General features: G+C 36.7%; 1 long non-coding RNA gene across 6 annotated transcripts in view; it reads right to left on the bottom strand.

Annotated features, from left to right (window-relative positions):
- The window catches only part of LOC147364790 (uncharacterized), a 438,829-nt gene that overhangs the window by 320,177 nt on the left and 92,000 nt on the right, over positions 1-26,652 (bottom strand). The window contains exon 3 of one of the 6 annotated variants that reach the window (XR_015133719.1): positions 23,714-24,855. The exons of the other annotated variants lie outside the window; for them this stretch is intronic. This is a non-coding gene — a long non-coding RNA (uncharacterized LOC147364790). Of the gene's footprint in view, positions 1-23,713; positions 24,856-26,652 lie in introns of those variants that run through there. 6 annotated transcript variants of the gene reach the window in all.

Genomic DNA, 26,652 nt, shown 5'->3' with positions numbered 1-26,652 from the left:
TGTGCGACCCCATAGACGGCAGCCCACCAGGCTCCTCCGTCCCTGGGATTCTCCAGGAAAAAACACTGGAGTGGGTTGCCATGTCCTTCTCCAATGCATGAAAGTGAAAAGTGAAAGTGAAGTCTCTCAGTCGTGTCCAACTCTTAGCGACCTCATGGACTGCAGCCTACCAGGCTCCTCCGTCCGTGGGATTTTCCAGGCCAGAGTACTGGAGTGGGTTGCCATTGCCTTCTCTGTTTGGCTCAGTACAACCATTAACAGATCTCCCTTTTGCTTTCTATTTTAGACAATAAAATATGACTATTTTAGTCACAGTGTCAGTTATCAACTTATTGCTTTTTGGCTCCAAATACACCCTTCTTTGCTCTAATTTGTGATACTGGACCTGGACCCCGTAAATGTTCTTATTTGCCAGACGCATCAGTATTTGGCCTTGTCATTATAAGACTCTAGAGAGACAAGTTCTAATGACTGCTCTTCCTGATTCTGGTTTTCTCCTTTCTCCCACCACAGGGGCTTTCTGGTCAGTGGTGTGCAGCACTCAGAAGCAGACACCCTCCAGCAGACTCCATCCATATCCAGGCAGGCGGCTTCTTCGTGAGTTTTGCTGGTACCCAAGACACTGTTTCCTGTTCACCAACACCTCCGAAAACCTCTGCCATCCAGGTGAGCAAAAGATGAGTTCACAAATGTAGTTTCTCGCTCTTACCAAAAAAGCCTAAATTTAGCACAGTAGAGTAACTCCTAACAACTCCCACCCTAGAAAACCTGTTCTGGGGTTGAAAACGGTAAAGAAAAATTTTAACATACAATATTATAAAACGACATATTAACAGGAAAACACACCTTGGGCTCAGGAAATATAAGGTGTGTGGTTTTTTTTTTTTTTAAGATAAATGTTTCTAATGATACAAAAACTAGAATATAAAATCAAAGCTATCTAATAAACTTAAGGAGAAAAAGTTTTCTAGAGTGTGGCCTTATAAATGCATATGTTTATTTGGCTAATTGATTGTACAGTGGACCCCCTTATCCTCAGGGAATATGTTTCAACACCCCCAGTGGATTCCTAAAACCACAGAGAGTATCAAACCCTCTATATATAATATTATATTCTATGTTTTTTCCTATATACACATACCTATGAAAAAGTTTAATCTATAAATCAGGCACAGTAATAAAGTAACAATAACAATAAAATAGAACAATTATAACAATATACTGTAAAAAAAAAAAAAAGGCTACATAAATGTAGTCTCTCTAGATACAGCTGATCCTTTAGCAACATGGGTTTGAACTGCATGGGTCTATTTATACACTGATTTTTTCAATAAATATACTGGCAAATTTTTGGAGATTTTCATCAATTTGCACAAACTCACAGATGAACCACCTAGTCTAAAAATACTTTAAAAAATCAAGAAAAATGAGGTCATCATAAATACATAAAATGTCTGTGTATATAACATATAAAATGTGCATTAATCAACAGTTTATATTATCAGTAAGGCTTTTGTCAACAGTAAGCTATTAACAGTTAAGTTTGGAAGGACTCAAAAGTTACATGTGAATTTTCAACTGCAAGGCAGGGGTCAGCACCCCTAACTCCCGTGTTGTTCAAGTGTTGACTGTATCTTGTACAAACTTAATGTCTCTTCTGTCTTAACTAAGCATTTATCACACACTGTGGCCATAATTTCTGAAGTCTGAGGTGCAACATCAATACTAACACAAATTTCTTTTTTTTTCCTCATAATTTTATGAATAGAAGACTCATTCCTACTGTAGATCTTAGTAACTTCAGCATATGATTTCTTTTATTTTCTTAAAATTATTTTCTTTTTACTTTCATCTTTTCACTTATAGGAAGCATTTCATGGTTTCTCTTTAGTATGTCTGAATTGCCAGCATTATGACCCTTGTACTTTGGGGGTCATTATTAAGTAAAATAAGGGTGACTAAAATACAAGTACTAAATACCAGGACAGACAACTTGATAACTGAAAGGGCTACTTAGTGACTAATGGGTGGGTTACAATGGACAAAAGGATGATTCACATCCTGGGCAGGACAGATTGGGACAATGAGGTTTTATCACCCTACTCAGAACATCATGCAATTTAAAACTTATGAATTTTCCATTTTCAGACCATGGTTGACAGTAACTGAAACCACAGAAAGTGAAACCATGCATAAGGGAGACTACAATACATGTTTTTACATCATGGTATTGTAATTTCCCTTAAGATAGAGCTGCCATTTTTAGCTTGATGATTTGCACCCAGTATTTGATAAGAAAATATTGATTGAATACGAGGCATGCCAAATAGCACTAAAATTTTGTAAGAGGGAAATCTTTCAGTTTTCAATCTGAAACTATTTTCGTAAAGTCAAATTTGTACTGATAAATGGATAAGAAGTACAAAGTCTAACGGTTCTTTGAAGAAAGACAACATGCTTGACTATGTGACTTGCTTGGGATACATGTAGGTAAGTAGGAATAAAGTATCATTTGCAAGCCAAGACAAGCCTTTCAGAGTGTCTGGCTGGTCATTCCTTCTTTTCCTGTACCATAAAACTGACCACATATCCACTCTAGATGTGCCTTCATCCTGGTTCCCAAAGTGAGACAACATGCAACAGTCATCCCACAATGGACATAAAAATTTGTGGTCATAAGCCATGAAAAATTTCAAGTTATTACCACAGCACTTATTCTAACTAATTTCAAACAGCACTTAAATAACTGTAATTGAGGTTAAAAAGAAGAAGAAACACTTAAATAAACAGATAAATACCCTGAATGACAGGGAGAAGAGTGGAACCCAGGAAGATCATTGCTCTTTGCCAAGAACATCTTCACAACACAAGTCGAGGCACCCTTTTTTTGAATGAATGATTTTACCCTGGCTTATAAATTGCTATTTTAATTACATATTTGATAACCTCCATTAATTAGAGTTAATTAAAGCATGAAATATTTTATATTCTGTATATGCATATAAATCAAATATGTGAGGGACAGATATACATTAACAAAAGAATTAAGGCTATTGATATAAAATCCAATAGAAAATATGAAAATGTGATGGTATGCTCATATTCACCAATACCTGAGGAAGGCAAGGTAAGGTATGTTTTACCTTTGTCCATAAAATTTATATATGTTAATAGGAATTTATATTTGAGTCTAAAAATTATGGCATATTGATTATATTGGACAAGTCACAAATACATCTCCCTCATCTGTAAAGTGAGAAGATTATTAAACTCTTTAACACATGCAAAATATTATTGTAAATACATGTAAGAAAACAGAACACATTTGGTGCAACAAGGTACAGAGTGCATAAACTAATCAAGATGTCAGCGTTCTACAGTTTGTCAGTTTTGAAGGAATTATAAAACAAAACAAAATGGAAAAAATTACTCAGTACCAAAACTATGTTGAATACAATTCAGTTTTGTGAAGATTCACCACATGACATCACAGGATCTAGCAATGGTTCATAATCGTCATTTATTATAACCCTACTAACAGTGGAAAAGGAAATGGCAACCCACTCCACTGTTCTTGCCTGGAGAATCCCAGGGACGGGGGAGCCTGGTGGGCTTCCGTCTGTGGTGTCGCACAGAGTCGGACACGACTGAAGTGACTTAGCAGCAGCAGCAGCAGCAACAGTGGAAAGATGCAGAAATCATATCCTTTGAGAGTATAGTGTATTGAACATAAAGTCAGAAGACCTAGATACAAGTCTTCACTTCGTCACTTATTAATAACACTATTTTCTGAGACCAGTTCCATTTAGTGCTGTTGAACTGGCATATTATTAATGCTATTCTCTCTTAATCACAAATCCATCCCAGCTAAACAACAAATGATGGTCTCCTGACTTACATCTGACCTTACAAAGCCATTTAAAATATTACAACTCTGGTTTCCTCAACTATAGATCTTAGGATAAAATTGAGATAATATACATAAAGGAGATTTTCAAGCTATTGCTATTAAGGCCATCATCATCATTATTGGAAATGTTCTGTCTATAAAATATAAAATAATAAGATATGCAAAAAGAATGAAGGAAGGAAATATCTCTTATACAACCAAAGCTGCAAGAAAGATCCCCATGTAACCAAGTAGCACATAAAAAAAGCAAAGCTACAGGATCAACAGCTCCCTCCCTTAGAGAGAACTATGAAAGAAGAACCATACACAAGGGTGGCCTCTCATCCTGGGAACCCCCTTCACAGGCTAGGTCTGTCAGGATGGATAGAGGAGACATTCATGGGTGGTGCATAGGTTTACTGTGACCACACAGGCCTTGCTTGCTTCAGCAAACATATCCTTGGGGATAGAGCACACACTCAAAGGTAATAAAGCCTTATCAAATCTAACCATCAGAACTTCCACTCCAACTTCCTGACAAAGGTGTGACAGCCACAGAGCAAAGAAGCCCTGCCCAATATGCAGTGTTGTGATCACCACACCACCCCAATCACAACTAGCATCCATACCAAAAGCAGCCCTTGCACCAAAAATATTAGTTTCATATAGTCTACACATATATACTTCCACATTAAAAAAAAAATTTCAAGACCACAGTAGATAGCTATTTCTCCTATATTCATAGAGACAGAAATTTAAGTGAAATGGAAAAAAAAAGAGGAACTACTCCCAATTAAAGGAAAAAGAGAAATCCCCTGAAAGAACAAAAAAATGAAACAGACCCTTTCAGTCTACTAGACTCAAATTCAAAAGAGGGGATAATAAAAATGCTAAAACGATATAAAAGAGTATCAATAGAAATGCAGATCAGTGTAACAAGGAACTAGAAGCTACAAAGAGGAACCAATCAAAATTAGACAACACAATTGCTGAGATAAAAGTGATGAAGAGCAGACTAAATAATGCAGAAGAACAAATAAGTGATCTAAGAGATAGAATAATGGAAATCACCCAATCAGAAAAGCAGATAGAAATACCAGTGAAAAAAAAATGAAAGCAACATAAGAGATCTATGGGATAATCTAAAGTATGCCAACTTGTGCATAATAGGGTCTCCAGAAGGAGAAGACAGAGAGAAGGATCAAAATTTATTTAAAGAAATTATGGCTGAAAACATCCCAAACCCAAAGTAGGAATCAGATATTCAGATACAGGAAACACAGAGGGTCCCAAACAAGAGAACCCAAACAGATTCACATCATATCATAATTAAACCATCATAATTAAAATGACAAAAGTTAAAAAGAGGGTCTAAAGGCAGAAAGAGAAAAACAAATAGTCAATTACAAGAGAACCCCCATACGGCTATCAGCTGATTTCCCTACAGAAACTTTCCAGGGCTGGAGGGAGTAGTATGATATATTCAAAGCTTGAAAAACCTGCAACCTAGGGTACTCTACCCAATAAGACTGTTATTTAAAATAAAAGAAGAGACAAAGAATTCCTCAGATAAGCAAAACCCTAAAGAATACAGCAACAGTAAACCTAACTTAAAAGAAATACTGATTCATTAAATAGAAAAGAAGCAAGAATACATAGGAAAAGAAAGAACACAACAGAAAGGGCAAATATATAAAAAGATTGAAGATGACTTAAACAAACCAGTATGTAGATTAAAAAACAGTAAAAAAATTTTTGAAAAAAAATTTTTTTGAAAAAGTGATTATAACTACAATTAACAGCAAAAGGATAGACATGAAGATGTAAAATAGGACCTCAAAATCACAAAACGTGAAGAAAGGTAGTAAAAAAATATAGATTTTTTAGAATGTTTCAACTTATATGACTATCAGTCTAAAGCAAGTAGAGATAGTTATGGGTTGCTGCTAAGTCGCTTCAGTCGTGTCCGATTCTGTGCAACCCCATGGACTGCAGCCTACCAGGCTTCTCCATCCATGGGATTCTCCAGGCAAGAACACTGGAGTGGGTTGCCATTTCCTTCTCCTAGTTATGGGTTAACATACATGAAAACTAGAATTACCATTCACCAAAAAAAAAAAGAAAGAAAGGAACTCAAGCATAATATAAAAGAAAACCATCAAACTGCAAAAGGAAAGACAAAATAAGAAGAAAGGAATAAAAAAAGAACTATGAAATCAACTGGAAAACACTGTTTACAAAGGCAACAATTACATACTTATCAATAATTACTTTAAACATCAATGGACTAACTCTGATCGAAAGACATATAGTGAAAGATTAGATTAAAAACAAGAACCTATAATATATTGCCTATAAGAGATTTACATTAGAGCAAAAAACACATAGATTGAAAGTGAAGGGACAGAAAAAGATATTTTATGCAAATGAAACAGCAAGAAAATGGAGATAGCAATATTCATGTCAGACTAAATATACTTTATTTTTTTATGATATATGCAATTTATTTTCTGTTTTTTATCTTACCAGATTTCCATCATTTTTATTGCTTTTTCAAAAATCTAGTTTTTGATTGTCTTGATTTTTCTCAAAACTGTATCTTTCTTTTCCATATTATCAATTCCTGATCATATTTTAATTATCTCATTTCTCCCTTTTTTTTTTGCATTTTTTTAAAATTTTTATTTTATTTTTTAAACTTTACAATATTGTATTAGTTTTGCCAAATATCAAAATGAATCCGCCACAGGTATACCTGTGTTCCCCATCCTGAACCCTCCTCCCTCCCCTACCCTCCCTCTGGGTCGTCCCAGTGCACCAGCCCCAAGCATCCAGTATCGTGCATCGAACCTGGACTGGTGACTCATTTCATACATGATATTATACATGTTTCAATGCCATTCTCCCAAATCTCCCCACCCTCTCCCTCTCCCACAGAGTCCATAAGACTGATCTATACATCACTGTCTCTTTTGCTGTCTCGTACACAGGGTTATTGTTACCATCTTTCTAAATTCCATATATATGCATCACTTTCTAACACCATACACAAAAATAAACTCAAAATGGATTAAAGATCTCAGCATAAGACCAGAAACTATAAAACTCCTAGAGGAAAACATAGGCAAAACACTCTCCGACATACATCACAGCAGGATCCTCTATGACCCACCTCCCAGAATATTGGAAATAAAAGCAAACTAAATATACTTTAAAACAAAGTCCACAAAGAAAGACGAATAAGAACACTATATAATGATAAAAGGATCAATAACAAGAAGAGGATATTACACTCATTAACATGTATGCACCCAATATAGGAGCACCTAAATATATAATACAAATACTAACAGACATAAAGGAAGCAAGTGACAGAAATACAATAACAGCAGGAGACACTAACACTCCATTGACATTAATGGACATGTCTAACAGAAAGCAATAAGACAACAGAGGCCCTACATGTTACAGTAGAACATTTGGACTTAATTGACAGCAGTCGGAACCTACATCCAATATTAAGGGGGAAAAAACAGAACACACATTCTTTTCAAGCACGCATGGAACACTTTCCAGGACAGAACACATACTAGGACACAAAACAATCCTCAACAAATTTAGGAAGACAAAATATTTCAAGAGTCTTTTCTGACTACAACACTATGAAACTAGAAGTTAACCACAGGAAGAAAAACAGGAAAAAAAAATTACATGTGTGCTAAAAAAGTGGTTATAAAAAAGTCAGTGATAAAATAAAAGAAATCAGAAAATACCTTAAGACAAACTACAATGAAAACATGGCCTGACAAAATGTGGTATGCAACAAAAGTAATCCTAAGTTCATAGTGATACAAGCCTTCCTCAAGAAATGAGAAAAATCTCAAATAACCTAACCTACCATCTAAAAGAATTGAACAACAACAACGACAAAAGAGTCAAAGTAAACAGAAAGAAGGCAATAATAAAGATCACAGGGGAAATAAATAAAACAGAGGCCAAAAAATGGAAAAAATTCATAAAGCCAAGAACTGGTTTACTGAAGACTTTTAAAAATCATCATACCTCTAGCCAGAATCACCAAGAAGAAAAGAGAGAGGACACAAATAAACAAAATAAGAAATAAGAGAAAACAATAACAATACTGCAGAAATACAAAAAGAAAATCATAAGGAAATACTATAAACAGTTATATCCCAATAAATTGGACGACCTAGAAGAAGTGAACAGGTTTCTATAATCACACACAATTCCAAAATTGAGTCAAGAAACAGATAATTTGAACACATCAATCACTAGAAGAGAAATAGAATCTGTAATTAAAAAAAAAAAAACAAACACACCTCCCTGCAAACAAAAGTCTAGGATCATATGACTTCACTGGGGAATTCAACCCAACATATAAAAACTTAAACCAACACTTCCCAAACTATTCGAAAAGACTGAAGAGTAGGGAACACTTCCAAAGTCATTCTATGCAAGACTAATACCCTGATGCCAAAACCAGGCAAAGGTACAACCAAAAAAGAAAATTACAGGTCAATATCATTGATAAGTACAGATGAAAAAATCCTCAACAAAACATTGGCAAACTGAACCCAATAATACAAAGAAAGGAGCATACACCATGATCAAGTTGGATTTATTCCAAGGTCACAAGGATGGTTCAAATATGCAAATCAATCAATGTGATGAACCACATTAACAAAAGATAAAAGTCACATGATCATCTCAATAGATGCAGACAAAGCATCTGATAAAATTCGCCATCCATTCATGATAAAAACTCTCACCAGGGACTTTCCTGGTGGTCCAGTGGTTATGAATCTGCCTTGCAAGATAGGGGACAAAGGTTAATCCCTGTTTGGGGAACTAAGATTCCCATATGCAGAGGAGCAACTAAGCCCACACACCACAACTAGAGAGTCTGTGCACTGTAATAAAAGATCCTGCCTGATGCAACAAAGATCCCAAGTGCTACAACTGAGACCCAACACAGTCAAATAATAAATAAATATTTTTAAAAGCTCTCACTAAAGTGGGTGTAGAGGAAACATATCTCAACATAAAAGTGGCTGTTTATGACAAACCCAAAGCCAACATAATACTCAGTAATGAAAAAAATGAAAGCCTTCCAGCTAAATTCTGGAATAAGACAAGGACACCCATTCTCACCACTTCTATTCAACATAGTATATTGGAAGTCCTAGTCACAACAATCTAACAATTTCAAAAAAGAGAAAGGTATCCAAATTGGAAGGGAAGAAATAAAATTGTCATTATTTGCAGATGACATGATACTTTTATACAGAAAACCATAAAGACTCCACACAAAAGCTGTTAGAAATAATAAATAAATTCAGCTAATACAAGATTAACATACATTTCTTTACACTGATGGTAAAATATAAAAAAAATGCAATCCTGTTTAAAAATCACATTAAAAATAAAATACCTAGAACTAAACCTAACTAAGGAAGTGAAAGACCTATATGCTGAAAACTATAAACCATTGTTAAAGAAAACTGAAGATAATTCAAAGATAAGGAAACTTATTCCATACTCTTGCATTAGAAGAATATTATTTTTAATAAATGGTCATATTACCAAAAGCAATCTTTAGATTTAATAGGATCCCTATCAAAACACCCATGACATTTTTCATAGAACTAGAACAAACAATCCTAAAGTTTATGTGGAACTATAAAAGACACAGAATTGTCAAAGCAATGCTAAAGAAAAAAAACAAAGCTAGAGGTACAACCCTCTCAGACATCAGAAACACTGCAAAACTTCCAGGAATCAAAACAGCATGGCATTGGCATAAAAACAGATATATGAATCAATGGAATATAATAGTGAGCCAAGAAATAAATCCACACACGTATGGTCAATCTATGACAAAGGAGGTAAGAATATACAATGGAGAAAAGATAATCTCTTCAGTGGTATTGGGAAAGCTGGACAGTCTCACGTAATACAAGGAATTTAGAACACAACACTCCTCCTCATTATACACAAAATCATAAGCTCAAAATGGTTTAAAGACTTAAATACAAGGTATGGTACCATAAAAATCCTAGAAGAGAATATAAGCAAAACATTCTCAGACAAAAATCGTAGCAATATTTTCTTAGAACAGTCTGCCAAGGCAAAAGAAATAAAAGCAAAAATAAACAGATGAGACCTAATCAAACTTAAAAGATTTTGTAGCCAAGGAAAGCATAAACATAAACAAAACAAAAAGACAATCTACAGAATCAGAGAAAATATTTGCAAAGGATGTGACCAACAGGGGGTTAATATCCAAAATATATAAATAGCTCATATAACTCAATATGAAAGAAAAATTCAATCTAAAACTGGGTAGAAGACTAAACAGACATTTCTCCAAAGACATATAGATGGCCAACAGGCACATGAAAAGATGCTCATCAGTAAACATTAGGGAAACGCAAATCAAAACCATAATGAGGTATCACCCTACATCAACCAGAATGGCTATCATCAAAACGTACACAAATAATAAACACTGCGGATGAGAGGCAGAGGATGCAAAGGATGAGACGATTGGACGGCATCACCGACTTGACGGACATGAGCGTGAGTAAGCTCCAGGAGCTGGTGATGGACAGGGAAGCCTGGCGTGCTGCAGTCCACGGGGTCACAAAGAGTCAGACACAATTGAGTGACTGAACTGAACTGAATAAATGCCGAAAGGGTGTGGACAAAAGGGAACCCTCCTACACTGTCAGCGGGAATGTAAACTGGTGCAGCCACTATGGAAAACAGAATGGAGGTTCCTTACAAAACTAGAGTTACTGTATGATCCAGTAATCCCACTCCTGGAAAAGATGAAAACTCTAATTCAAAAAGATACATGCAATCGAATGTTCACAGCAGCACTATTTACAATAGCCAAGAGATGGAAATGACCCCAAATGCCCATCAACGGAAAACTGGTTTAAGAAAATGTGATATATGTGATTGAGATATATATACAATGGAATATTATTTAGCTATAACAAGAATGAAATACTGCCATTTGCAGCAACATGGATAACCTAGAGAATATCATACTAAGTCAGATAAAGACAAATACTATATGATATCACTTATATGAGCAATATAAAAAATAATACAAATGAATCTATCTATGAAACAGAAACAGATTCACAGAGAAGATAGACTTAGGGTTACCAAAGAGGAAAGAGGGTACATAAATTAAGAGTATGGGATTAACCAATACAAACTACTATATGTAAAATCAATAAGCAACAAGGATTTATTGTGCAACACAAGGAACTATAATCAATATCTTATAACAATGTATAATGGAAAATAATCTGAAAAAATATATATATATATGACTTTGCAGTACACCTGACACTAACACAATATTGTAAATCAACTAGGTCAATTAAAAAAAACAGGCTTTACTTGTCCACAAATTTTATATTAATGCCTCTGTAAAAATTAATTGTTGGAAAAATCCAAATGAATAAAGGAAAATCTATTTTTTCCAAATAATTGGGGAGACAACTAATTGCAAAAAGGCAAACTTTTCAGATCACTCTGCAACTCAGTCCATTTTGGATAGAAGCTAAAATTCAAGAATCCTAGTTCACATCCATGCTCTAGTCAGCCCATTACTTTGTTTTTAAAGGATTAATGGAAATTCCTATAGTGTCCTTGATCTTACCTCAAGAGATCTCCTAGTTCATCTTGGCCTCTAGGCAGGATTGCCCTTAAAGGCAAAACAAAAATAAGGCTAATCCTTGCAACTGTGAACAAACTTGGTCAGTCATGTTTATACTGACTCCACAAACCAATCTTCAAGATGCTATTTTCAAGCTTTATGGCCTCATCTTCAGAATTTTATGAGCTGCTGTAGTCCTATAGATCTCAAAACAGTCTAACATTCTTGGTTAAGAAATGGAGGACTTTGAAGGGAAATAAAAGGAAGAAGGGAAGTCTTCCATAATTAAAAGTCCAAGCAAATCACAACTGAGCATTTTTGGCAAAGGATCTATGAAGGTAAGTTTTGGGGCTGAATATAAATATTAGTCTTTTTCTGCTACATGCTGCAGCTATCAAAACAGAAGCTCCTTTGGATACTACTATATTACTATACTATGAATAGAAAGTGCATATTACTATACTATGACTAAACCAGGGCTTCCCTTGTGGCTCAGTCGGTAAAGAATCCACCTGCAATGCAGGAGACTCAGGTTCAATCCCTGGGTGGGGAAGATCCCCTGGAGAAGGAAATGGCAACCCACTCCAGTATTCTTGCCTGGAAAACCCCATGAACAGAGGAGCCTGATAGGCCATGGGGTTGCAAAAAGTCAGACATGACTTAGCAACTAAACCACCACGAATACAAGGGGAATAAGATTTTGAATCACTAATATTATACACACCTAAATAAATATGTATCTTCTGCTTAAAAAGACCAGGTAAGATCTTAATCAACTCTGTCTTTCACATCCCTTCCAGGTTCCCAAACCATATTTTAATTAGATTTATTCTATGAGAGTCAGAAAACATCCAGACAAATTTAAGTCAAATGCCTGTCCTGATGCAACTATAATGCACTCAGAGTGCTCCAAGTGCCCTCTTATGGCCTGAAGAGAGAATTGCAGCCCCCTTCTATTGTCAAACGAACACTTTGGAAAAAGAATGTGTTTACAACAAAACCCTTTACTTATGGGCAAACCACAATGATGACTAGACAAGTGGAAGTTGCCTCTAGTCAAAGCATTTCTGCTTTCTGAAAACCTCATTAAATGAGTTTCATTTTACACTCCTCTCAACCCTGGTTGGCAAACACTGCTCATTCTTAACCCTCAGTTGAATACTAGATTTTAACAGCAATTTGTCAGGGAACACATGGTTCTCTGTTTTATAAGCTGCCTCTGAGGACAGTTTGTGGCCATCAGTTATCTGTCCTCTTTTTCTCTCCATTCGGCACGTCTTTCATCCTATCCTACACTACAGTGAGCTATTTACAAAATAGCTTGTCAATTCCATGAGGAAAAGTAAATTTGTGAGTAGCTTTCCTTCTAGGACTTTTGGAACTTGAACACAGCAATAGGGACCCAATGTTAGTAGATGGCCTAAGTGTTTCAAAGGCAAGAAGAGATATTCAAAGTTTTATGGTCCCTTCCTAGGTCTCCGCCTTTAAAAAATCTGCAGAAAATGTAATGTGATGTCAGTTGCAACACTGAGTATTCTGCCTTGCCAAAGAGATATACATTTGGTTGTTCACTGGTAACAAATTCAAAACCTACCAGGTCAACATGAAAACTTACAACATATTGTCATAGAAAGCATCCATAGTTTGAAAGATATCCTTGAGCAAATCTTACGATATCTTGAGCAATATCCTAAACTAAATATTTTCCCAGGCAATATACCCATCAACTTCTCCAACTATAGCATGAACAGTGCTATACCTGAGTAAAGTGGATGTTTGGAGATGCCTACTTAATAGGCTACAGTGAAAGTTTTTAATGTGACATATATATCAGATGTTATGTCACATATTTACTAAATATGGGCTTTCTGAAATTCCAAAAGACAAAGTTGTCTGTATTCCATATACAGCCTAAATCACAGCACAAGTCCATAATAATCACCTATATGACCAAATTAAGTTTTATTACCAGTTACCTCAAAAAATGTTTTTGAACTATGATGTTAGAGAAGGCTCTTAAGAGTCCGTTGGACTGAAAGGAGATCAAACCAGTCAATCCTAAAGGAAATCAGTCCTGAATATTCATTGGAAGGACTGATACTGAAACTGAAGCTCCAATACTTTGGCCACCTAACGCGAAGAACTGACTCAATGGAAAAGATCCTGAGGCTGGGAAAGATTGAAGTCAGGAGGAGAAGGGGATGACAGAGGAGGAGATGGTTGGATGGCATCATCAACTCGATGGACATGAGTTTGAGCAAGCTCTAGGAGTTGGTGATAGACAGGGAGGCCTGGCATGCTGCAGTCCATGGGGTCACAAAGAGTCAGACATGACTGAGCGACTTACTGAACTGAACTGACTGACCTCAAAAGAGATTTGAAGATGTATTAGGTGCACTTTGGTCAGAGAGTGTCATTTTTATTATGAATTGGAATTTACTGAGTACCTACCAGATCCAGGACAACTTGGCAGCTACTTGGCTAGAACAGCCACATAATCCACCAAGGACCATGGTCCCCAACAAAAAGGACTCAGTCCACTTAACTGGCTGAGTGGCTGACATTTACAGAAAGTAGTTGAAACACAAACCCAATTCGAGACACCCAATATAATAAATGAATAGAATAAAACCCATTAGAGCAAGATGGTAATAGATGGCACACTCAAGTCTACTTGATACCTGCCAAGAAAAAATATATGACAAAAGAGTGAATCTTTTGAATGATTATTTGTTAGAAGGGGTATAAAGAAGGTATAAATCATCCCTGCATTCCCTTAGTCCAAGAAGGCTTAATAAGGTAAATAAAATAGAAGCCTTGCTTTCAATTAAAAGCTGTGGCAAAGGATCAAGACTAAAGTGTCAATGGATCTTAAAAAAAATAGTGTAGGATACAAAGAGAACAAATATCTTTGCCAGAAATAAACAATCTGACAAGTAAATTTAAAATCTAAAATTGTACCTCTTTTTAAAACTAATATTTATGACTAATATCATGACATTTTTGAGGAAATGTGACATAGTAATACAATCTAATGGGACAAAGTAATTAGTGAAGATTTTTATAAATTTCATAAATTTGTTTCTAAAACCTCAATAGATAAGAAGTAGAGAGATTTGTAAATAGAGATTACGAGTCTTTAAGGCAATGAGCCATTTCCATTTTTAAGTCTTAGCTCTAAAATATATCACTAATAGAAACAACTCTGCACAGTTGATAAAACCTTGATATCTACCTATACCCGTGTGTGTGCACATAAATATAGACCTGTATGTATAAATGTGCATACACACACACATACATAATCACAAAACACAGTTGCTTGAAGGAAATATTCAAATCAAGGTACAAACTCATAAATTTCTTTTACAGAAACTATTTGCTAGCATTTCCCCTAAACATATATTCAACAAAGAAAATATGATATGTGCTGTATTTATTAACATTTCCAATTTTGTTCCAGGTTTATAAATTTTATCTCTGGGCTGAAGCATTCTGTATATGATTATTATGTATAACCATTTAGTTAATCAGAAAAAGAGGTTTTGGGGAAAATGTGTTCAGTCCTAGAGCTATTTGGCAACCAGTTAAGAGCATCATTGCTGCTGGATCATCCACTGCTTCATAAAGACCTGGTGGTGGTGGTATCTACTATCCTTACAGCTATCATTTTAGATCTAATTCAGATCATTGCCTAGTCCAGGGCTTCATAACTTTTTTGGGTTCCTTTGATGATCTAGGGAGATCTGTGGATACCTTCTTAAATAATATTTTTAAATGTGTATAACAAAATACACTTTATAACAAAGAAACCAATTATATTTAAGCATATTAAAATGTTTTAAATTTTAAAGTTATGATTAAGTAATATACATGTTTCTTTAACTTATTAAACCTCAATATCTAGTGGTAGATTTAATAACAACTATAGGCTCGCAAAGAGGCAGATATAACAGCATGAGCGCACACACACATAATTTCATATAGTGATATATAAATGACATTTTGAGATATCCACAACAACTCTGCTGCTGCTGCTGTTGCTAAGTCGCTTCAGTCGTGTCCGACTCTGTGCGACCCCATAGACAACTCTAGTATGCTATAATAATATCTGTGCTATCTCTTGGTTACAAGTTCACAAGTGTTGATAAAAACTAATATGCTTTATTGCTTACATTGATAATTGAGAGAAATGCTGTCTCTGTGAGACATCAGTGAAAAGAAAGATGTAATTTTCTTCCGTATCTATGCTTAGAGACTCCAGTATCTTAAAAATCACCTGATGTAGGCTTACAGTACTTACACACAGATCTTTAATGTCTGATTTGGGTAAAGCAATAGTAATACATACTTTTATTTAGGAGTGAAATGTGTGTCTATATTCCCTCCTATGTTATTGATACAACTTACATAAATCTCAATAACGCTGAATTTAGAAAAAGTTATACTTAATGTCATACACTTTAAGATTATTAATGGAACTGTCAAGATATGCGACGACACCACCCTTATGGCAGAAAGCAAAGAGGAACTAAGAGCCTCTTGATGAAGGTGAAAGAGGAGAGTGAAAAAGCTGGCTTAAAACTCAACATTCAAAAAACGAAGATCATGGCATCCGTTCCCATCACTTCATGGCAAATAGATGGAGAAACAATGGAAACAGTGACAGACTTTATTTTCTTGGGCTCCAAAATCACTGCAGATGGTGTCTGCAGCCATGAAATTAAAAGACACTTGCTCCTTGGAAGAAAAGCTATGTATGACAAACCTAGACAGCATGTTAAAAAGCAGAGACATGACTTTGCTGACAAAGGTCTGTCTAATCAAAGTTATGGTCTTTTCCATAGTCATGTATGGATGTGAGGGTTGGACTATAAAGACGGCTGAGTGTCAAAGAATTGAAGCTTTTGAGCTGTGTGTTGTAGAAGACTCTTGAGAGTCCCTTGAACTACAAGGAGATCAAACCAGTCAATACTAAAGGAAATTAACCCTGAATATTCATTCATTGGAAGGACTGATGCTGAAGCTGAAGCTCCAATACTTTGGCCACCTGATGCAAAGAGCCAACTCATTAGAAAAGACCCTCATGCTGGGAAAGATTGAAAGCAGGAGGAGAAGGAGACAACAGAGGACAAGATGGTTAGATGGCATCTCTGATTCAATGTACATGAGTTTGAGCAAGCTCCAGAAGATGGTGAAGGACAGGAAAGCCTGGCATGCTGCAGTCCATGAGGTCGCAAAGAGTCAGACACAACTGAGCGACTGAACAACAACAAATCAGTAAATCACTGAACAGTTTTTAGATCTCATGATACAGAGGAAGAATATTAGAGAATTAAATGACAAAAAGGTTAAAAAAAAAATGGAGATCAAAGGTATCTGGGTATTTTAATTGATGAGTGAAAGCTTAAACTCAATGGGCATTAAGTGAGGGTCTGGAGATTTCGTATACAAAGGTGTTCATTAACCACTGCTCCCAAAAGTTCTATGGCTGCAGTGTTGGGATTGAAGAGCATGCACTACAGAGCTAGATGTAGATAGGGCTTGAAAACACTAACTGAAATAAACATTAAATAGAATAGAGAGAAAGCAGTGCAAGGAGCCTGGCTTGAGAAAAGAATTAGGGAGTGAAATAGGGACAGGATGATGATAGTAAGGAGTGGAGTTAAGTGCAAGAAGAAATAAGGTTTGAAAATCTGAAACAAAATTGAGGTTTCCCATTGTCACCAAATCTACTGTCCTCTGAGTGGCATCTGAGACTCTGCAGTACACTCCTGACCTTGAAGCTAAACTATTCACTGTTCTCTAAGCTTGTTAGTGCACTTTCTCATCAACATTCCACATCTTCGTTAGTGCTCTCATCATCTCTAGTTGTAAAAATCTCACTCATTCTTCAAGATTAAGCTCAAATGTCAATACCTTGAAATCTTTTTAAATGAACCCTCTAGTTAAAATTCATCTCTACTTGAGTCTTTCATCATTCTACTATACCACATCATGCACTTCATTGGGTTAGTTCTATAAATGACTGGTTAGAAAGACTAGATTTTTATGGCAAAGGATTGTAAGTTCCTCGTGTTTGATGTTCTTCATAGCATTTACGATCATGATTGGATTATAATAGGTATTTAGTAAATGTTTACATATTATCAGAGATATCAACAAGAACCAAATTCAACAAGTCTGTACTATTCATGGAGTCATGCTGCTCCTGCAGGAGAAATGCTCAGAATGAAAACATAATTGTTTACCCTTTAGATACCAGCTTCAGAAATGACTTTACCAGCCATACACTACTTTTGCTATCATTTAGTCACTCAGTCATGTCTGACTCTGCAATCCTATGGATGGTAGCCCGCCAGACACCTCCGTCTGTGGTATTTTTCAGGTAAGAATACTGGAGTGGGTCACCATTTCCTTCTCTAATATACTGCTTTGCTGGGTTTTAATGATGACAAAATTAAAGTCCAGAAATGCTTATTACTGAATATCACAGAGCATAAAAAAAATAATGTGAATTTCCACATCCAGTCCACCAATCTTTTGGCTTTACCCTATGATATATTAAGAAGAGAAGACAACAGGAGCTCTGATTTAAAAGGCCATAAATCTCAGCATATTGAATTTAGCTCAGGACAGGGCAGTTTGTGTTTTCCCAGTTTGGTTTGCTTTTTAGTAACTTTCAAATGAAAAATAAATGAAAAAGTAAACAATATGGCAAATACTATGTCACAGGAAAAACAGGGACAGTTCTGAACTTGAAGGTGAAAGATATCAGTGAACAAGCTATAAAGAGCTGAAGGCAGAAGAAGCAATATGCTGGTAGGAGCTGAAAGCTCCAAACCAAGCTCAGACCAAAAGCCTTGGGGTCATCTCTTGCTCTCTTTTTTCTTACCTCTTCATTTCCTCACCTCCTTATCAGCACATCCCTTTGGCTCTAGCTTCAACATATAGCCAGAATTTGACCATTTCTCACCACTTCCACTGTCATCTCTTGTCTGGACTCTTGCAATAACCACCTAAATGATCCCTACTTCTGCCTTTGTGGTCTATTCTCAGCATAGCCATTAGAGTAACACTGCTAAAATGTTGGTGAGATCACATCACTTCTCTGCTCAAAGCACTGCAATGGCTCTCCTTTGGCCTCAAAATAAGAGTCAATGTTTTTACTGTGACCTACAAGGCATCACCAACTTGATGGACGTGAGTCTGAGTGAACTCTGGGAGTTGGTGATGGACAGGGAGGCCTGGCGTGCTGCGATTCATGGGGTCACAAAGAGTCGGACACAACTGAGCAACTGAACTGAACTGAACTGAACTGAACAAGCCTCATAAGATCACCCCTCACTCCCTGTTAATTCTAACCTCATCTTCATTAACATCCTCACTCACTCAGTTCTGGCCACACTGGCCTCTTCGCTAGCCTCTCTAATCCAGACCCACATTGCTTCAATGCCTTTGAACTTGCTCTTCTGGGAAAAGGAAAAGCCTGGCCACAGACTAGTTCAAAAGTCACATACCTATATAAACTGAACTCCCCTTCCCCTGTGATTCATTTGCCCTGACTGTTCTTTTAAATTCTTTTATTTCCTAGCACTGAATTTTACTTAATTGTTTTGTTTACAGTCCAATGTCCAAATAAAATGCTAGTTCAATTAGGGACTTTTCCTTTTTTTTAAATCACTGATACATTCCTAGTATCTAGAATATTGACTGACAGCTAGTTGGTACCAAGTAAATATTTGTTGAATAAACTAAGGAATAAATGCACAAAACACACTCTGCTCTTAATAGGTTGTTAATATATTAAGCCTTGCACCTACCTAAAGGAAAACTTTATCCACACTCTAAAATCATTTAAAACTAAACAAATTCTCAAAAACGTAATAAAGATATTTTTATTTCAGAGAAAAATTAGACAATTTTCTTATTGACTAAAGAACTCCCTACTTTATCATTGGAATTTACTAAGCATAACGAATTCTCAGATTGCACATTAGAGGAGGGGTGTGTGTGTGTGTACACACATATACACACAGGAAAGGGGACGAAAGAGACACGTATTTGGAGACTGACTAATGTCCTTCAGGCAGCAACCTGGGTTTAATCCAAGTCACAGCATCGTCAAAGCAGTGGTTTCCCAGGTGGCTAGTGAGTAGAGAATCCGCCTGCCAATGCAGCAGGTGGAGGAGACGCAGGTTTGATCCCTGGGTCGGGAAGATCCCCTGGAGAAAAGCATGGCAACCCACTCCAGTATTCTTGCCTGGAGAACCCCACGGACAGAGGAGCTTGGAAGGCTATAGGGTCGCAAAGAGTCAGACACTACTAAAGCAACTTAGTATGCAGTGTCCTTCAGATCTAAAGATTGGTAAATACATGACTGGTGGGCACCAAATTATCTGGTTACTGAGAAACCAGAATAAAGAGTTATGAACACTTTTGCCAAAACTGGAATATGAATTTGAAAAATCTCCAGGAAGGACAGAAGCTACTATCTGGAACTCAGAAGTTGTCATTCTGAGTCTTTGGAACTTAGGGTATAATTCTCATTCTAAAAATCAGTTCCATGATGTTTCATACTATTCATTTCAGAAATTCTCTGTAAATTTCAGGCATCTTTATGATCCAAACTTGGTGAAAGTGTGCTAAGAATAGGTGGCACCTAGAACCTAGAATATATTTTATAAATTTGATTAACTAATATTGAATAGAATTTTACTGTTCACAAGTCATATTAATGTATAATTTTGAAGTACATGGACTACATTTCTACATTTTACCCCCTCCCAAACTTTATTACCCACTGTATTTGTATTCTCCCTGATCATGAATTTCATCTATTTTTTTAATCTTTAAATCATATATGGAACAAGGTAAAAAGAGCAAACAAGGTAAATATAGAGAATGTGTTAGTGCAAGGTTTCATCATCCATATTTTGCAGGTAAGGAAACTGAAACTCAGAGAGTTTAAGTGAATATGTCCAGGGCCACATACCTCACTAATTACAGAGCTGAGATGCATACAGAGATGATATGACCCATGCTTTGTCTACCAACACATTCTTCCTTTCTGTGATATACCAGCCAAGCTAGTTCAATGCATTGTACAAAACACTAATCTAGTATCAAATATCACCCTGTATTGTGATCACTTATACAAAGCTGTACTTCCAGCTGCAGTATGAACTCTTCAAGTTTTCATATATAAGTACGGAATGCCTCGTCCGATTGGCCTCTCTGCACTTAGACCTGGACTAAGTCCGATGCCTGGCACACTGGTATTCATCTCGGCTGAGAGCATGACCTTGTGATGCACATCCACTGAATATCTCTACCTCGTGCTCTGCCCATTGTCTAGTCTTCACCCAAGGTCCACTCATAAGCATATCCAGCTATTATCTGAAGGAATTTGTTGAACATAAATTAAGGACTCTGGGGCTCTCTTATCCCCAAGCAGTATAGTGGCATATAGTGGCATATAGTGGCTATTCAGTAAGAGAAGTTTAATTGCTTAAAATAATTGAAATGTTTAAAACAAGGGATATACGTGACTTCCCTGGTGGTCCTGTGGTTAAGATTCCATGATTCCATTGCAGGGGACACAGGTTCGATCCCTGGTTGGGGAACTAAGATCCTGCATGTCAAGTGGCACACCCAAAAAATATAAAAATAAAGATAAAATGAGGGATATACATATTAGAACATGGACATTTATATTATACCCAATATTTGTGGCATTCTGGTCATAATAACACCCCTAGCAAGATTTGATCAATAATGACATCATTAAACTTATTATAAAATCCCAGTGCATTAGGATATTTCCCACCATAACCATTAGGTCAAATGAGGGAAGCTTCAGGAAAGTCTCTCAGAGGGCTTGACATGCAACCCAGGGAGTCTGAAGGACACAGAGCCTGGTGGCTGACTCTAGTTTAGAAAGAGTCCAAAAATATGAAGCTTGCAGGAACTGTTCCCTTTTTTGGCCAAGGAGAAGGGAGGGCTATGGTGGGAGCAGCCTGCACTTCAAGAAGTTTATGGGACAAAAGAGCCAAATGTTTCCTTTGAACCAGAATGGATGCCGAGGAAAGTAGCAGGACTTGAGCTGCCATCAAAGGGCCATGTCCAGGTGGTCACCCTCCAGAGTCAGGTGACTCCAACAGCAAGGATCAGAACCAGGGTCAGCCAGAGGATGCATCTCCTTTGCCAGGGAACAGTGCTACAAAAAATACATCCCGTGTGCCATGCAGAGGGCTACAAAGTCATATGACCACTTTAGTAATTAACTTTACTCCTTCTCTTCCTCTTCCCTCACCTCACTGTGACCCTAAGAAGTGAGTAAGACAAGATGGAATATAGAAAGCAAAACTACAGCATATATTCTCTTCCCAGTGCAGGTTTCTGAGCCTGTTTCAGGCTGGGAATTATGGGGTAGAGATGAGGAAAGGATCTTAAAACTGAATTAGAGATTGAATATTTGACATTCCAAATTCTGAGCTTCCCAGATGAGTACAATTTCTGTGCATTGTGCTGTTTACTCATGGCAACTTCCTGTTTTCATATATCCATTGTTCCAAGTTCAAAAATCAGTAGCATGTATTTAATGTTTCATACGGAAACACCAAGTTTAATATTTAAAGATACTAAATAAAGCAGCACTCAAAAAGAAAAATTTTAGTTATCAACATTAATAACTCAAAACACATGATTTTTACACTATCATGGGAAGTTGGCTCAAGTGATCACCCAAAAATCATGCCTAGCTGAACCACACCTAGCCAAATACCTAAGCAGTGTGTCCCTTTTGGTAGTAATTTATTGCCACTTACATCTGAATCTATGGTTTTCAGCCTCACTGTACCTAAGAGTCACCTGGGAAACTTAAAAAATTTTGATAACTAAAAGTGAAAGTGTTAGTTGCTCAGTTGTGTCTGATTCTTTGCAACTCATGGACTGTAGCCCACCAGGCTCCTCTGTCCATGGAGTTCTCCAGGCAAGAATACTGGAGTGGGTTGCCATTTCCTTCTCCAGGGGATCTTTCCAACCCAGGGATCAAACCCGGGTCTCCTACACTGCAGGCAAATTGTTTACTGTCTGAGCCACAAGGGAAGCCCCTTTGATGGCCAAACGCCACCCTAAATCATTTTAGTCAGAATGTTTGTATATGGGTTCTCTGGGTATTAGTGTTAATTTCCTTATTTCACCATACGTATGCTACAGTAGCTATGGAGAATCAAAACCAAACACAAATGCTATACAGGTGATTTTAAGCCATGATTGAGAACCATTGCTCTATTCTAGATGAGTGTGAACTCCAGTAGGCATAGGTTAGTAAAATCAACTTCTCTCTCAATATTTTGAGAAACCCCAACTTGACCCTATTCTACTCCATGGAATCATTTTGTTCCAACATGAATATGAACCAGAATATGTACATTATATTAATTCCACCTATATATAGACAGTCAAGTGATTTCAACACTGGAAGGAAAAGTTCAGCTCTTGCTACCTTGGAAAATGCCCAACAATCTGTCCTACAAAAAGGGTGAAATGTCAAATGACGTTGCTTCCTACAAAACTGAATTAGAGCATGACCTCAAATGTTAATATATTCAGATCTTTCCTCTGCCCTTAGAAGGTCAAATATTCACAAGAGTCATAAAATCCACACTGCCCTATCCTCCCATGATTTCTGAAGCTGCAGTAACACATTATAAAATAAAGAAAAAGAAATCCCCTATTAAAGGAAAGCTATAGCCTAAGAAAAAGTACAACTTCATGAAGTTGCAGCTAAACAGAGAAACATATCATCAATTCCATGTTAATACTTAATAGTTATGCCATGTTATACAACTTACAAAACTCTTTTGTATCTGTCAATTGATTTGATCCTCATAACAGTTGTATTTGATGACCATTACTCATGTTTCTATTTTATATAAAATAGAAATTACAAGCAGTTAAGTGACCTGTATAAAGTTAACAGCACAGAATAAATTTAGGTCTTATTCAGGAAACCTTGAGTCCTTTCAACTGTCTTTCTCTATATATGGGAATGTGTCAACATTTCTTAAACCCATTTTCCTGTTACACACTACCCAAAATAAAAACTTCCTTCCCAGAACAAGTACATGCAAAATCTGTTTTAAATTTTATTAATATATTATACCACCCAGCAGTCAGAAAGGATACATTCATTCATTAAAACAGTATTTTTCATCAAAGATTACTAGAAATTTTTCAATTTTATATTCTCATTAACAATGATTTAAAACCAACAGTTTCATCATAGGGCCATTTTGCAGCAGAGTCCCTAAGTGCTTTTTCAAAACTATTTTTTTTTTTCAGTATTTAGCGCTCATGTAAGTTATATAGTGTAATAATAAAGAAAAACCTAACCAAACAGACATGAATGCAATTATCCCTAGGAGACAATTCTGAGTCTAATGAAAAGGCACAAGAGTTAAAGAAGAAAGAGCTCTCTACCATTTCACCTAAAAATCTGATCTGACAAACAATGCAGTAATGGCAACCCACATAAAAGGCAGTACTGTGAGTCACAGGATGAATTTGAAATCCAGTCAAAGCTCCATTTTAAATAACATCTGCGGCTCTTTGTAACCAATAATAGTAAAATGATTCTCTTTAGTTTGTGTTCTTATGTAGAGGTTTAGGGGAAAACAGTCCTCAGAGTAACAGGATGGCAGGGACACCCTCACCCTTCATGTTATTCCCCCAAATACCAGCCAATCATTACAGAATCAAACAGCCAAGTGAAAACTGGACAGAATAAGAGACCAAGGGCAAGAGAAAAACAGATGCTTTGGCGAGAAGGCAGACTATAAATGTTGGTTTCCCAGGATTCTGATAGCAGGAGTGTTTATCTTATTGAAAGCAGAGTCTAATTGAATAAAAGAGTTTTTAAAATACTGAGCCATTAATTAGGCGGCATGGGGTAAAGCACAGATTCAGTAATGTATGAGGCTTCTGGGAGGCTTCAGGCTGCACTCATCGATTCTGTCAGGGTGCCAGAGAAACAAGAGAGCCGAATGTTTTGCCTCTTCTGGAAACCTACCTGATCCATTTGGAAGTGGCTTCCCCATGCATTGCCTCTGCTCAAATCATCCCATAATTACTCTGGCACTGTACACTGCGAACTTGGCGGGCTCTGAGAGATATCAGATGTTTTTCTCATGCTTGCTGAACCTCTCTTAGACAAATTTTGCATTGTTTTTTGTGTCAGTTTTATCGTGAAACATCGTGTTGCCATCTGGGAAGAAAAACAACATGGTAGAGGAGCAGCTGGTGAATGGCAATGGCCAAATAAACATTGGCAGGCACCCGCCATTAGGTGAGATAAGAGGGATGGGCGGCTGCCAACACCGACAATCCCTCACCGCTGGAGCATCTTTCACACTCCCCTTCTCTCTTATCTTCACTCAAATTCACGGCAGTTTTTCATTCAGAGACTCCAGCTCTACAAGTGTCAGGTGTTGGGCTTTCCCTGCTCTGTCCTGGAGGAACTAGATAGATCTATAAGGTGCCCCACCAATTGAATTTCTCTCCTGGGCAGGACAACAGACTTCTTGAAGCAATGGGTAAGTTTCTGATACCTTAATAGGAAGCCTCCCCTGAGAGGATACCAAGACCCTTACCAAGCTTTTCAACCAGTTTGATGGCCCTTATTTTGGCCATCACTCAAACAACGTCAGAATTTGTGGCTCTCAAACCCTTAAATAATTTAAAGGCCATATGTATGATAGTTCAGTTCAGTGGCTCAGTCGTGTCCAACTCTTTGCGATAGACTGCAGCATGCCAGGCTTCCCTGTCTGTCACCAACTCTCGGAGCTTACTCAAATTCATGTCCATTGAGTTGGTGACGCCATCCAACCATTTCATCCTCTGTTGTCCCCTTCTCCTCCCACTTTCAATCTTTCCCAGCATCAGGGTCTTTTCCAATGAGTCAGTTCTTTGCATCAGGTTGCCAAAGTATTGGAGTTTCAGCTTTATGTATGATAAACCATCTAAATAATACCATCATGCCTTTGGAAGCAGGGAAGTGAGGGGAAGTAAGTTACACCTGATTTAAAAAGTTATACCCTACACTTTCTTGTTTATAAGATAAAAAATTTTCTATTACAACACTTCTAAAACTGAGATTCATAGAATAGATTCTAAAAAAGTATCTGACAATCTCCAGGCAGCAGAATAAATTGTGAAGTGCCAATAGTCATCATTGCCTGCACATGTGCAAACTGGTGAATATTTGAAAGTAAACATTTATCCAATAACCTCAACATGGCTGAATTTTTAACTTAAATTTGGACTCTGAGTTTTGGCTTAAAATATCCTCAAACTATTACATTGTAGTGTAGCACTTTTTTACTGGTTCAGTTTGCAAAAATTTGTTTCACAGAGACAGTGTGATCAGAGGCAATAGATATTGCTGAACCACTCAAAATAACTCAAACAAATTAAAGCTAATAGAGGTTGGAATGATCAGCACATGTGTCATGGAGATTGACATTCAAGCTGGTACATCTACCTGGCAAAACCCTCCAACTTTCAATATATAGTTCAATTATATATAGTCATTAAATATTATACTCACTAAATTATATATTCAATATATTAAATTCAATATACATTATAATCAATATATGTTCAATACATGTTACAGTAAATATATACTCAATATATTTTACACTCAACATACAATTCAATGTATGTATTGAAATGTATGTATTGAAATATAATTGACATACATATAAAATTTCCCTTAATTGAATTATACATTTAATATAATATAGACTCTTGAGAGTCCCTTGGACTGCAAGGAGATCCAACCAGTCCATTCTGAAGGAGATCAGCCCTGGGATTTCTTTGGAAGGAATGATGCTAAAGCTGAAACTCCAGTACTTTGGCCACCTCATGCGAAGAGTTGACTCATTGGAAAAGACCCTGGTGCTGGGAGGAATTGGGGGCAGAAGGAGAAGGGGACAATAGAGGATGAGATGGCTGGATGGCATCACTGACTCAATGGACGTGAGTCTGAGCGAACTCTGGG

Source organism: Bos grunniens, chromosome 10, assembly GCF_055505025.1.
Source record: "Bos grunniens cultivar Pamir isolate PY7600 chromosome 10, Bosgru_T2T1.0, whole genome shotgun sequence".
NCBI lineage: Eukaryota > Metazoa > Chordata > Mammalia > Artiodactyla > Bovidae > Bos > Bos grunniens.
This window is presented reverse-complemented; position numbering and strand designations above follow the sequence as displayed.